Source organism: Mesoplodon bidens (assembly GCF_964165515.1).
Source record: "Mesoplodon bidens genome assembly, chromosome: 1".
Lineage (NCBI taxonomy): Eukaryota > Metazoa > Chordata > Mammalia > Artiodactyla > Ziphiidae > Mesoplodon > Mesoplodon bidens.
The window spans coordinates 70,135,224-70,150,450 of NC_138176.1; the positions used below are offsets into that span (position 1 = coordinate 70,135,224).

Genomic DNA, 15,227 nt, shown 5'->3' on the forward strand with positions numbered 1-15,227 from the left:
GCTCCAGCTTAGGGAAAAACAAACAAACAAGTAAACAACAAACCCTTCTTCTTTTTCCTTAAAGTCCAGTAGTGTTGCCAGAATACAATTTTGGTGTTGGTCATTTTGGATCTATATTCTTAGGTACACAGTGCTCTTGCAATGTGGTTTCAGGTTGGTTTTTCTTTAGGACTTTTCATGGAAATGTCATTTTTTTTAGTACACATTCTTTACCTTTACTTTTTCTTTGTTAAGGATGCCTATTATCTGAATATTGGGTCTTCTTTGGCAGTCTTCAATATTTGCCATTTTCAAATCCTCCTTATCTCTTTCACCCTATGTTTAAATTTTTTATCATTTTTTTCTTTCTCTTTATTTTAAAGCATTCTCTGTTGCATTTATTTGCTTCGTGTACTTTTTAGTGAAGTATTTATTTCTGAAATAATTTCCCTTTGTTTCTAATTTTTTTCCTGAGTTCTTCTGCCAGATTTCTGAGTATTTAAATTGTAATTTATGGGTTCCTTCATATCTTGCATAATTTTTAAATGTCTATATAGTTATTAATTCTTAATGTCTATATTAGTTGTCAATTGCTATATAACAAACCATGTCAAAACCTAGTGGCTTAGAACAATAACAATTGTATTATCACAATTCTGCCACTTGATTTTTTTTTAACATCTTTATTGGAGTATAATTGCTTTACAATGGTGTGTCAGCCTCTGCTTTACAACGGAGTGAATCAGTCACACATATACATATGTCTCCATATCTCTTCCCTCTTGCATCTCCCTCCCTCCCACCCTCCCTATCCCACCCCTCTAGGTGGTCACAAAGCACTGAGCTGATCTCCCTGTGCTTTGCGGCTGCCTCTCACTAGCTATCTATTTTACGTTTGGTAGTGTATATATGTCCATGCCACTCTCTCACTTTGTCCCAGATTACCCTTCCCCCTCCCTGTATCCTCAAGTCCATTCTCTAGTAGGTCTGTGTCTTTATTCCCGTCTTACCCCTAGGTTCTTCTGACCATTTTTTTTTTCTTTTTTTGTTTTAGATTCCATATATATGTGTTAGCAAACGGTATTTGTTCTTCTCTTTCTGACTTACTTCGCTCTGTATGACAGTCTCTAGGTCCATCCACCTCACTACAAATAACTCAGTTTCGTTCCTTTTTATCTGCCACTTGATTGAGTGGTTCTTCTGCTGGTTTTTGTTGTGCTCACTCATTCAGCTGCTGGGTCAGCCAGGACAGCTGAGATAAATGGGCCCCTCTCTTTACGTGGTCTTTCATAGCAAGGGGACTAGAGAGAGCTTGCTCACATGGTGGCAGCGGTTTCAAGAAGGAGAACCCAACTCCCATGTGCCTATCAAGGCTCTGCTTGCTTCACATTTCCTGATGTCCAACTGGACAAAGCAAGTCACATGACGAAGACCAGGGACCACATGGGAGAGGACTGTACTGGTCATGGATACCAGACAGCCTGATTCATTGGGGAACCATTTATCAAACAATCCACCACACTGTCTTTTCTGAGGTGCTTTCCTTGTACAGTGTTGTTCTGCTCTTTATTCTCCTTTCTCTTATAACTTGACATGGAATTTGACTTTGATGCTTTTCTGTTGCTCATTTTCACATAATATTAGTTTTCCTGAACCTTTATAAGATGGTGTGGCTCAGGGTAGCTTTTCTAACAGACTTGCCTCTTCTGTTGTTTAAGTGACATGTCACATCCCAAGGCAGCTTGCTACCTGGGATTTCCTTGCCCACTTCCACTTGCCCACTTCTATCTGGACCTCCTCTTTTTTGGTCTGAGGGGCCCCCTTCCTGCTCGGTTTTGATTTCACTCCCAACAGTTTCTCCCTGGGATCTTTCCTAGATGGGAGCTCTGGCTGGATTGATTAAAGCGATTTTGTGTCCCAGACTCTCCAGCTCCTGCAAAACTTACCAAGGGCCCTTTTCACTCACCTGAGATGGGTCTGGACAAGTCCCCTCCCAGTTTCAGCTGCTATTCTCAGACTGGTCAGCTGTGCCTCCCAGTCAATGTCTGCTCACTATTTTGAAGTTCCCTGTCCTCGGGTCCATCATAGGCTGTGTTATTTTTTTCTTTGTTTCCTTCTGTACAGAAATCACTGCCATGGAGGGCTTGTCACTGTTGCTGTTTTGTTCCCACCTGCTTATTATTTGGGGTCTGGGGGGACAACCTAGCTTTGTAGTAAATATTGCCCATGGTTTTTGGTTTAGCTATTTATCTTCTCTGCCATTGTTTGTAGGTGGATTGTGGAGATTCAAAATCTATGTCATCGTCTCCCACAAGGAATGGACTCCTTGTGTCCTTCATCTTTAACTTACTAAATAGATTACATAAATGAAGTTTGGCAATAAATAACGGTAAAACCAATACTTTTTAGTATTTACTATGTATGTGCCAGGCATTCCATCCATAACCTTATTTAATCCTCACAAACATGAAGTAGGTGCAATCATTTATTCCCATTTTACAGTTGAGGAAATGGGCTGAGAGAGGTCGGGGGACCTACGCAATTTGACCTTGGTGGTGAGAGCAGACCCAGGTCAGTGTGAACACCAGAGGGTATACAATGAGTGGGTCTGTCCATTTCAGAGAATCCCCTTGGGATGCTGAATACAGACCTTAATAAGGCTTTCACTGTTGACGATCTTTCTGAAATCCCATTCCAGAAGGATCCAGAACTGGGGCAGTTCTATCCAAGGAGGTCCCTGCTTTAAGATTCAACAGAGATCAGACATGGAGATGGAGGATGGCAGTGAAGGAGGGGATAAGGCTGCCTCCAGGCCTCTGAATCAAGCAGTAGAGGGGATTACAGTGATGACCACTGTGCAGGGAACACCGCAGGAGGAGCAGGTGTGTGGGATGGTGGGAAGGATGAATTTGAAAGTGAGGTCTGTAGGAACTTCAAGACATTCAGATGTACTCCAAGCAACTGGAGAGTGATGTGGACTCCATCTGTGCATCGGGAGTTACTGGCACGGAGATGCAGCAAAGCCACGGCAGTGACAGGATCCCCCAGGGAGTACACAGGAAAGAAGAACACCAATTCTAAGCCCAGGAGCATTTTGCCAGAAGGGGCAGGTAGAGGCCAGAGGAGTCGTCATCTCCAGAGGGAGGATGGAGGAGAGAGGTGACATAAGAGAAGAATCTCCCAATTGGAGCCACCTCTATAATCCTATAAATTAGTTCCCACTGTCTTGAGGCTATTTCCAAAAAGCAAATTGATCTCTAGGAAAGTAGATTCTGGACCACTGGAGAAATTGAAGACAATGTTCTCCCAACCCTGACCTTTCTGCCCCTACTTTGCCACTGTTCATAGCAGACTTTCCTGGGCTACCTCAGCCTCATGCTCTGGTTTCCCACTCATCTCTGACGCAGCTCTGTCCTGGCTCTCAGCCTCTGGGGAAGCAGACCAGGGTTGACCCAGAGGCCCCACTGTCAAAAAGGAGAAGAAAACCAACATGTGTTTTGACCCTGCCAGATGTCTGTCATTACATTTAATCCCCAGAAGATCCACATGAGGATTCTACATCTCTTTCATTTTATATATGAGTAACCTGAGGCCCATAGAGGTTAGCTAACCTGCCCAGAGTCACACAGCTGGCAAGTGATGGAGCCAGAATTTGAAGCCATGTCTATTTGGGTCCGAAGTCCATGCTTTTTAAAAAAATTTTTATTGAAATAGAGTTGATTTACAGTCATTGGGTTAGTTTCAGGTGTACAGCAAAGTGATTCATTTTATATATATGTGTATGTATATATATGTATAAATATATATATTCTTTTTTTACATTCTCTTCCATTATAGGTTATTACAAGATATTGAGGAGAGTTCACTGTACTATATAATAGGTCCTTGTTGGTTATCTGTTTTATATGTAGTAGTGTGTATATTTTAATCCCAAACTCCTAACTTATCCCTTCCCCCCCTCCCCTTTGGTAACCATAGTTTGGTTTCTATGTCTGTGAGTCTACTTCTGTTTTGTGAATAACTTCATTTGTATCATTTTTTTAGATTTCATGTATAAGTGATATCATGTGATATTTGTCTTTCTCTGTCTGGCTTACTTCACTTAGTATGATAATCTCTAGGTCCATCCATGTTGCTGCAAATGGCATTATTTCATTTGTTTTTATGGCTGAATAGTATTCCATCATGTGTATGTACTTCATCTTCTTTATCCATTCATCTGTCGATGGGCACTTATGTTGCTTCTGAAGTCCATGCTTTTGCCACTGTACCAAGCTGCCTTTTTGACACTGAGTTCTTGTATCAGAAAGCCACATTTCTCAGACAAGAAAAAACTGTATTGTCCCAGCTGTACCTAGGATTCAGGGCTTCTGGTGTCCTTCTAATTAAAGGAGCTTCAGTCCTGAATTAGTGAACGAATGCACAGGAGAGATTTTTATGGGATTTAGAGAGCACAGCTGATTTACCAAATGGAAATATTTTCAGAGACTGTAGGGGTTGACAGTGCCAAGCAGTGGGAGGTTAGTGGGGAAGATGGGGGTGAGAGGGAAACTCTCTCATTCAGGTCACATCCTGCAGTTCCCAGGGCTATAAATTCCTGCTATCAAGTGGCAGGTTTGTTGATTTCATTCACTTGAGCTGTTCAGTTCAAAGGCCCAATAACAAGTTCCCAGAATGTTCCAAACATGGATTCAGGGAACGGGCTGATGAGTAAGCTCCCAAAGGTTGCTCACGAAGGATGATCCCAGAAGAAATATTTGTGGGCTTTTTTGTGTTTTTTTTTTTTTTTTTTTTTTGTGGTACGGTGGCCTCTCACTGTTGTGGCCTCTCCCGTTGCGGAGCACAGGCTCCGGACGCGCAGGCCCAGCGGCCATGGCCCACGGGCCCAGCCGCTCCACAGCATGTGGGATCCTCCCGGACCGGGGCACGAACCCGTGTCCCCTGCATCGGCAGGCGGACTCGCAACCACTGCGCCACCAGGGAAGCTCCCCCAGAAGAAATATTTGCATAGTACTGAATTCTCATTCATTAAAAGAGCAGATGGACTTCACCAACAGAGAAAAAAATACTCTCTGAAACGTGCCAGATTAGAAGTCAGAAATGTTCCAGCAGCCTCCCGGGGCTTCAGAGTTTATTCATCTGAGGTGAAATGAAGAGCTGAGTGTTCTTTCAGCAAATACAGTGTTTCAGAGGTGTGAGGCTCAGAGTTAGGCACTGGGGCACAGGGGTGAGTCATGCTCTCCGGGGCCAAAGGGGCTCAACATCTGTGGGGCAGAGAGCTGTGCAGGCCTGGATTTAAGCAGGTCCCTGTCAAGATGGATTCCCCAGAATGGGACCATCTGAGGAGTTAAAATCTCAGGGTGTGCTCAGAGCTCACCTGCCAGGCGAGGATAAGGAAAGGTCATTTCAGTCCGTGCAAAGGCATAGAGGAGTGATGCAGCATGGTGGGCTGGGAGACCCTAGCACTCCCATTTTTTTATAGTTTGTAGAACAAGAGGAGGTGAGAGGGAGAGACGAAACAGGCCAAAGTACCAGGGTCTTGAATGCCATGATAAGGGCCACGGAACCAGTGGCAAGGCCAATGCCGGAGACTCACGGGATTGGCCTCATGGGTGGCCTTGGAGAAGAAAATGGGCAATCGGGCTTGCCAGAAATGGGTCTCGATGAAGTGTGGGCTTCAGCGTGGGGTGATTTGGGTGTCTTCCACTTAGAGGCTGGGTGAACTTAGGCAAATCCCATTAGCCAGCATAATACACTTAAACTGCCCAGCATGGTGAAGGTCAAACCACGGGACCCGACAGTGTCCTCATCTGAGAAATGGGATTAATGGTGATGCAATCTGCCTTAGTAGATTGTTTGTGAGGATTTCATGATGTAACTATGGAAAGTACATAACATAAAGTCAAGTGTAGATGCATCAGACTGGTAACTGATATTATATTGTTGCTGTTATCATTATTCAGACTATTTAGTATATGTTAAGCCCTGGGAACCCAGAGCCAAATCTGACATTCCCTTGCCTTATGGAGTTTGCAGTCTAATTGGGGAAAGAGACCCCAACCAAATCCTAATTCATGATAGGAGCTGGGTCAGCTGTGTGTGTGTGTGGGGGGGTGCCCTGGGAGATCATTGGGCCGGTGCCCTGTCGGTACTCACCATATGTGAGTTCCTTTCCCCAGTGAGCAAACACAGGTGGCTGTGGAGGCACCATGGCCATGCTTGTACTTTCCTTGTAGAAATGATGGAGGCTAAAGGAAGTAAAGTTTGCTACCCCTGTGCCAGAGTAAGTGACAGAGCCAGCATTCAGACCCAGGCCAGTGAGGCTCCAGGGCCCAATATCTTTCCTGAGAACCTGCCAATCCATCCATCCATCCATCCATCCATCCATCCATCCATCCATCCATCATTCATCCATCCATTCATCTATTCATCCATCCAGCAGAGATTTATTGAGCACCTTCCACCTGCCAGGCAGTTTTCTACGGGCTGAAAACACATCTGTGAACAAATAGGCAATATTCCTGCCCTCATCAGTTTGGTTGTTTGTGAGGGAGACAATCACTTTGCAAATCATTGAACTGATGAATATATAGTTCGAGATGCTTATTTTTGAGAAACAACTTTCATGCAGTAAAATGCACTCTTTTAGTGTAATCGAGTAAATTAATCCACCATAATGAAGACAGAGAAACAGTTCCATCACCTCCAAGATTCCCTCATCCCAGTTCCTGGCAACCAGTGATCAGTTTTCTATCTCTATAGTTTTGACTATTCCAGAAAGTCACAAAAACAGAGTCATATTTCTACAAACTTTTGAATCTGGCTTTTTAACTTAGAATAAGGCATTTGAGGTTTTGCCATGTTGTGTGGATCCATAGCTTTCCTTTTGATTTCTGAGTAGAAATCCTTTGGATGAATATACACGTTTGGTTTATCCATTCACCAGTTGTACGGCATTTGAGTTGTTTCCAGTTTTACAAAATTATAAATAAGCTATTTGCATACAGGTTTGTATATAAACTTAAGTTTCTACTTCTCTAGAATAATTACATAGAAGTGGGATTGTTGGGTCATATGTAAATGTACATTTAACTTTTTAAGAAACTGACAGACTGTTGAATATAGTTTCATTTGCTTATTTGCCATCCACATACCTTCTCTGTGAAGTATCTGTTCAAATCATTGCCCATTAATTTATTGGGTCATCTGTTTTTTATTATTAAGTTCTGATAATTCTTTATATATTCTGGTTATAAGTCTTTTACCAGATATATTTGCAAATATTTTCACCAGTCAGTGGCTTGTCTTTCTGTTACCTTAATAGCATCTTTTTAAAAGCAGATGTTTTAAATTCAAATGAAGTCCAATTTTTTATTTTTCATTTATTGATCATGTACAGGGTGTCATTCTAAACATCTTTTCCTCCCTCACATGAGGTCACAAAGATTTTCTGCTTGTTTTCTTGTAGAAGTTTTATACTTTTGGGTTTTACATTTAGAACTGTAGTCCATTTTGAGTTCACTTTTGAATATGTTGTGAATTTTCATTGATTTACAAGGGCTGTCCAATTGTTCCATCCAGCATTTGTTGAAAAGACGATTCTTTCTCTATTGCACTGGCTTTGCAACTTCATCAAAACTCAGTTGGCCATAAATGTATGGGTCTGTTTCTGGATTCTATTCTGTTCCATTGATCTATTTGTTTATTCTCTGACTAATCTCATACTTTTCCTTTCACTTCATAATAATACTCGGATCAGGTAGTGAGAGTCCTTCAACTTTTTTCTTCTTTTCAAAATTATTTTGGCTTTTCTATCCTTTGCCTTTTCATAGAAGGAAACGGCTTTGTGCCCAGTCTTTGTCATGAGTACCCAGTGAGGGTATGTAGAGAGGAGTCTGTGAGTAGTGCAAATTCCTCTTGTATCTGGACAAACAATAGTTCTATTCTCTCACTTAACTTCTTATACGACCTTCAGCAATTCAGTTAAATTAAGCATCTTAATTTGTCTCCTTACTCTCTTCTATGGCAGCCCTATTTTCTTCCCATGCTCCTCCCAAGGTAAGCCAGTATTCACAACCCAAACCTTCTTGAAGGCACCCGTCTTTCCTTAAATTTCAGACTAGTGAGTTCAAGAAAAGTTATGTGGGGATTTCTTTTTTTTTTTTGCGGTACGCGGGCCTCTCACTGCTGTGGCCTCTCCCGTTGCGGAGCACAGGCTCCGGACGCGCAGGCTCAGCGGCCATGGCTCACGGGCCCAGCCGCTCCACGGCATGTGGGACCCTCCCGGACCGGGGCACGAACCCACATCCCCAGCATCGGCAGGCGGACTCTACCACTGCGCCACCAGGGAAGCCCAAGTTATGGTTTCACAGGTGATCTAGCTTTTTCTCACTGTTAGGCTGGGAGTGACACTCTCTCCAACTCCTATATTTTAAACAGAGTAGAACTGTTTGAGGTCTTTATAAGGATTATGGTGGAAAAAGAGAGATGCTGATGGGATAGATGATTAGATTGGAGGGGTCAGCATAACTTTGCTGAGGAAGTGACTTTTCAGCTAAGTTCTAAAGGATGAGCAAGTGTTGTTTAGCACAGCAGGTAGAAAAGCACTGCAGGAGATAGCAGCTTTTTGCCTAGACCCTGAGGCAAAAAGGAGCTTGTCACATCGGAAGAACCATAAGGAAGCTAGATTGGCCTGAACAAAGTAGGCAAGGAGAGTGAGCCTGGAGACATGGCGGGGCAAGATCATGTGGTACTTGTGTACCCACCAGAGCTTTTGACAGTGGGAAATTTTAATGAACATTATGGACCTTAGATAAACAGGGATCTTGGAATCCTTTAAGAGAGTAGCACTGGGCTTCCCTGGTGGCGCAGTGGTTGAGAGTCCGCCGTGCCGATGCAGGGGACACGGGTTCGTGCCCCGGTCCGGGAAGATCCCACATGCCGCGGAGCGGCTAGGCCCGTGAGCCATGGCCGCTGAGCCTGCGCGGCCGGAGCCTGTGCTCCGCAACGGGAGAAGCCACAGCAGTGAGAGGCCCGCGTACCGCAAAAAAAAAAAAAAAAAAAAAAGGAGAGTAGCACTATCTAAATGAACTTTTCCATCAGCCTAACATGCTGTTTAGATGTTTATCCCCCATTTCACATATTAACTGTGTAAAATGCACGTGATTCTAACCCTGTGCTTTCAGTTAGCATTTTCCATCATTCTCTCTGAAAACTTTCCAAGGGTCTTTTTTTTTTTTTCTAATTTACTAATTTAATCTGACACATTTAACACGAAGTAGTCTTCTGGTACTGGTGCATCATTAATTTCTGTACCTCATCAGAGCTTCTCAGCCAATTAAACTTTCCCTGCTGTTCCTTTTCTCATGCAGACAGGTGAGGTCCCACTGGTCCACACCTGAGCAGCGTCTTACATACCTTAATGAAACCACTCTTCTGTTACTATCAATGCTACTAGCAGCACCAGATAGAAAGAAATTATCAGACGGATGCAGCAGATTCATTTCCTCTCAAATTAATATCTGAGTTCATTTGCCAAGATAAAAAGCCAAAGAAACATGAATTGCCCCCAAGGGATCCAGACAGAGGCCAGGCACCCTGCTCATCTCTGCTTTCTACAGCTTTTCCACACACTCTAATCACAGAATGATGGTGGAGCTCTTGAATCATTTGGGGAACATGTACAACATGTACCTTTGTGAGTTGGTCTTTCATTTATGTGTGCATTTCATTTCCCATTCAATAATGAATTGATATCATAATAACTAGCTCACATCTATTTGGAACTTAATCTGTGTCAGTCCTTGTTCTAAATGACTCACATATAGCTTTGTGCTAATTCCTGACATTTTGACCCTGACTTAGTCATACCCCTATTCAGAGAGCTCACAGTCCAGTGAGAACGGTGGACATGTATATCCTTAATTACAGTACGGCATGATCAGTGCTGCAAGGGAGGAACCGACAAGGGTTTGGTGAGAATCCAGAACACTGATGTACTTGGCCAAGAGAGGGGAAAAGAAGGGAACTGAGAAACAGTAAGGGACTTGAAGAACACTCCACAGAAGGTGTAAAATTTGGTCTGGGTTTTGAAGTATGAGTAGGAGTTCATGAGTATAAAACATAGGGTAAAGACTACCAGGCAAGTCATAGAAGATTAAACATAAAGTGTGTCCTATTCTTTAAAGTTGGCACAATGGGTATAATAAAGATAGAGGCCAAAATATGAGGAGGTTGGAACCTATTTTTAGGAGTTTTTCATGCTAAGGAGTTTGACCATTATTCTACAGTAAATAGAAAAGTTTGGAAAGATTTTACTTAAGTGATTTGAACATGTGAATGATAATACAATGACAACAATGTTAGATCGCATTTATTGAGCACTTACTTTGTGCTCAATAAATACATAGAGAATTTCATTTTCTCTTCTCAATAACTTGATGTAACAGACACGTTATTGCTTTTTACAGATGAGGAAAACCAAGGTACAAATAAGAGGTTAGGCATTTTGTCTGAGGCCACTGTGGCAGTAAGCCTGGGAGCTGGGGTTCAGGTTCAGGTTGAATAATCACTATACTCACACCTTCCATCTCTCCATTCCACTGATTCTACTGACTTAGAAAGGTGTTTGAGGAGTAAGTGTAGTGGGATTAAAGGGCCCCAGGCTGGGGTCTGGAGCTGTCTTGATTCCAAGCAGAAGTGAAAAAGGACCAGAGAAGAGAGGAAGATTCTGGAAGGGAAAAATGATGAGTCTTGAGAATTAATCATATGATCCAAAACATAGGGGAGGAGGGGCAGGGCCCATGAGACTCCCACGTTTCTGACTTGCACAACTGAGCAGCCCATCGACAGAGACTGAGAACCCAGGAGAAGGGGCAGTTGGAGAGGGAGAGTTTGGCTTGGACAGATTGAATATGCCATGCCTGTGGGGCTTCTAGGTGGAGGTGTCCAGATCTGGCACATCCTGCCAGCCGGGATGTGTGAGCCACAGAAAGGCTCAGTGGACAGGAGAACTGGGCTCTGGTCCCAGCTGGGCTGGAAGCCATGGAACTTCTCCAATAGGCTTTGGCTTCCTCACCTACAAAATGTAGGGGAGGAAGGAAATTACCTTGAAGGTCCCCTCTAGGCTGAAATGCGGTAATTCTATGTTCCCAGTCCAGAAGGATGCAATTACCTGTAGAAACCGATCCCAGAAGCCAGTCAGCTTGTAAGCTAGACATTGAATAGCATTGTCACACTCCACTGCAGCAATCAAAACCTTCAGGAATATTCATAGAGCTAAAGCAGCAGACCAATAATTATAACTTAGGTGGCTTCTGTGGTTTTTCTCCATATTTTTAGTCTAATGAGGAAGTAAACTCTGTGTGGTGAGGATAGGGGGCAAAGCCCACCACATGCATATTTACACTGCCTCAGGGGTGATCTCTTTCAGACGACACCCCATGTTCTTGCTTTTCTGGAAGACCAATTCTCTGATGTCCCTTGGAATCCAGACTCACTTTCCATTTAAAACCTGCACTGACAGAATTGCTCAGCTACTGGTAGAAAAGGTTAGTGGGAAGTGGGGCTGATCTATCCACGCCATTGGGCCATGCTGGGGAAGCAGCTTCCGTGCAGCCCGATTTCCCCCCAGTGTATTCACTCGTGGGCTCACAACTAGCCATGGAGCGTGCAACATGCATGCACACGGTGAAAGATCCTGGGGATGCAGCAGGGAAGGAAACAGGTGTTGCTGGGGAATGTGATTCAACAGCCACTTTTATTAATGTGCATGTTAATGGCGAACCACATGTTTTTGTTTTTTTTTTTCTTTTGGACTATGTTGAAACCTTTTAGAATACCCGGACCTTCGTAAATACTCTTGATTTTCGTTCCAATTGAATTCACAGATTTAATGCATTGACCATGGAGAGATTTTGGTGTATAAAACGTATAAAGTATATATTGTGTGTGTATATGTATATCTGTTTTATGATACTTCATTTTCAGCATATACATAATGATGGTGTAATGTCTGGAGTTTGAAGGAGACAGGGCAAGGTCTGGTCGTCATTCTGGATGACCCCAGAGAATGGGGGAGTCCTGGGTTCAAAGGAGGCTCAGAGCCACGGTAGCTGTGTGACCTCTCCAAGCCTGGCTTCCTCAGAGGAAGCTCATGATAGTACTCGCCTCTCAAGTTCCTTCTGAGGATAAAGTGAGATAATGCATGTGAAACAGTAGAAAGTGTTCCATAAATGTTAGCTTTCCTGAGGAGTAAATAATATATGTAAAGAAACTTGAAGAACTTCTAGCACATGGTAGATGCTCAACAAATGGCCACATTAATAATGCAGTTCTTGGGCTTCCCTGGTGGCGCAGTGGTTGAGAGCCCGCCTGCCGATTCAGGGGACACGGGTTCATGCCCCAGTCCAGGAAGATCCCACATGCCGCAGAGTGGCTGGGCCCATGAGCCATGGCCGCTGAGCCTGTGCGTCCAGAGCCTGTGCTCCGCAACGGGAGAGGCCGCGACAGTGAGAGGCCCGCGTACCGCAAAAAAAAATTAATAATAATAATGCAGCTCTTGGTGTTGTAAAGAAAACCACTGCTCATGATAATAATAGAACAGCTGTATTGAGCGCCCCTTGAAAGTGGTAAAAGCAGCCTTCCAGTCCACGCTCTTCCACTTGCTGTCTCCACGGCCCTGAACTTGCCCCATTACCTCTCTGTGCGTCTGTTTCTTCATCTGGGGCTTAGGGTGCTTTGAGCATGGGTGGGGGTAATTATGAAGGAATCTTTGTGCCCTAGAAAGCTCTGCATGACTGTTTTGTGCATGATGATGATGGTTACAGTGGGCATTTTCAATGGCTTAAAATAGATTCAGCGTTGGCCCTTACCCCACCAGGGCACTGCAAGAAGTTTTAGTTGTTTTTCTTTCTGGAAGACCTTGGGGAATTTCATGTATCCATCACCCCTGCAGGTGTACCCAGACCTTGGACCCTGGACATCCTTTCTGGGCGAGACCATAGCCAACTTCAGCTATCTGCTTGGTTTGTCGTTTGCTGTCCTGGGCTCCCCCTTCAGGGTTCCTTCATCACTCACTCTGCTCCAGGGAACCCCCAGTCCTAGCCTTGCCAGCATCAGCCGAGAACATCCTGGTCCTTTCCTCGGTGAGACTCAGCTGCAGCTAGCCAAATTCCACGTCATTGTGAAGATTAAATGAGTTAATACCTGCTAAACTCTTAAAACAAAGTTTGGTGCATGACAGATGCTCCAGAAAGATGAGCTTTCTTTTTTTTTTTTTTTGCGGTACGCGGGCCTCTCACTGTTGTGGCCTCTCCCATTGTGGAGCACAGGCTCAGCTGCCATAGCTCACGGGCCCAGCCGCTCCGCAGCATGTGGGATCTTCCCGGACCGGGGCATGAACCCGTGTCCCCTACATCGGCAGGCGGACTCTCAACCACTGTGCCACCAGGGAAGCCCAGATGAGCTATTTTTATTAGCAGTGTGCCAAGAATTTAGAACAGGTCTTGGCACATAGCGAGGGCTGTACTGGTGGTGTTTGCTTTTTTTTCATACGATCATTCATTTATTTAGTCAGTCAACAAACCCTGCCCACGTGTCTTCTTCATGCCAGGCAAGACTTGGGGAGCCAGGGAGAACATGACCGTCCCTGCCTTCAGGGAGCTTAAAGTCTAGCAAGAAGCAGACAAATAAGCAAAAATGCAGCCAGAATGAAAAAATCAAGAGATGCCTAGGGAAGGTGGGGATAAAGAGGAAGCTCTAATCTAGTCTGGAGGGAAGGGAATGATAAGAAAATAATAATAGCAGAGATGTATTTTGAGGAATACATGACAGATGTAAAGAAGCCTGCAGAATGGTACATATTCAGTTCCTAGAAGTGGTAACTCTGAAGCTGCACCCTTTGTGAGAGAACCTGGTGGACTAGGGGAGAGAAAAAGAGACAGATAGACAGACAGGATGTTCTAGGAATGGCAAGCAGCGTGTGCAGCTGGAGCCCAAGGTGGCCATGGGCAACCCCTGGGCCATAATACAGCTTAGAAGATCTACAGGTAGGAGCTGAGGGGCTACAGAATTTAAACCACCCTCTAGGCCACATGGGTTTCCAGCCCTAGTGCTTTGTACTGTTCCACTGAAAAATCAAAAAGATTCCAGGATCAAGTCTAATAAATTTCCAAACCATGCTTGCTATTGAGTCATTAAAGGCGCTAAGAAGTCTACAAGAAAGAACGCAATTGAACCTCGTCATTTCCCAGACACGTTTGACCTCAGAATTCTTTCTCCTCCAAAATCTATGAGCCTAACATGGCTGGTGGCATTCCTGTGAATACAGATTGTGAAACAGCCATCGTGATAGGAAGACCTTGAGGCAGGGTACTGCCGTGGTCTGAGTTGCATATCAGAAAGCTAACTCCCCCAGAAGCAAAGAAGGACTGGAGGAGGAGACTCTGGAAGCCAGAGGACGGGTGGAGAAGCTAGTGCAGGAGACCAGGAGGAAGGAATGGGGATCTGAACAAGGGCCATGTGTTGGCGAAGAGGAGGAAGGGGATACAGGAGCTGAGGAGGGAGAGTCATCCGGCATTGGTGGCTGAATTTAACTGTTCCAATAATGGGAACTCCCTGAAACTGGAAGTCAGGACCAGGAGTTCTGACTTGAGCCCTGAGTTGGTGAGTTGTGGCCGAGGCAAACCACTCTCGCCCCTCAAGCCCGGTGGCCAATTCTAACACAGAGGGGACGATGACAAGATGGTTTCCAAGGGACCCTGCACCTCTGCCATGCTGACACTCCTAGGCTGTGAGCTGTCTCTACTTCTGAAGCAGTCAAGCAATGTGCTGGACCAGCTGTATGGCACCAGGATGAAATTGACATGCGTTGATTAAGTGCCTACCATGTACTTGGCTGAGTGCCAGTCTCTGGGACAGAGGGAAGGAAGGTAGCAGCTTTCATCAGGACCCATCCTCAGGTAAGTGCATCACCCATGGAAGTCACCTCAGTATAGGAGAAAGGACTTTGGAATCAGATACCGAGAGAGGCTAATCCCAGCTCTGCCATCCCAGCTGGATGATCTGGAGCAAGTTCCCAGCCCCTCTTACTAGTTTCCTAGGGCTGCACAACAAAGTCCCACAACTGTGGTGGCTTGGAGCAACAGAAATTCATTCACTCACAGTTCTGGAAGCCAGTAGTTCAATATCAAGGTGTCTGCAGAGCCGTGCTCCCTCGGAGGTATGGGAGAGGCTCCTTCCTTGCTCTT

The 15,227-nt window shown here is 44.5% G+C and overlaps 1 protein-coding gene across 2 annotated transcripts in view; it reads left to right on the forward strand.

The window, feature by feature from the left end:
* STK32B (serine/threonine kinase 32B) overlaps positions 1 to 15,227 on the forward strand; it is a gene marked incomplete at its 3' end in the record, with an annotated part of 352,809 nt that overhangs the window by 303,220 nt on the left and 34,362 nt on the right. The window lies entirely within an intron of this gene.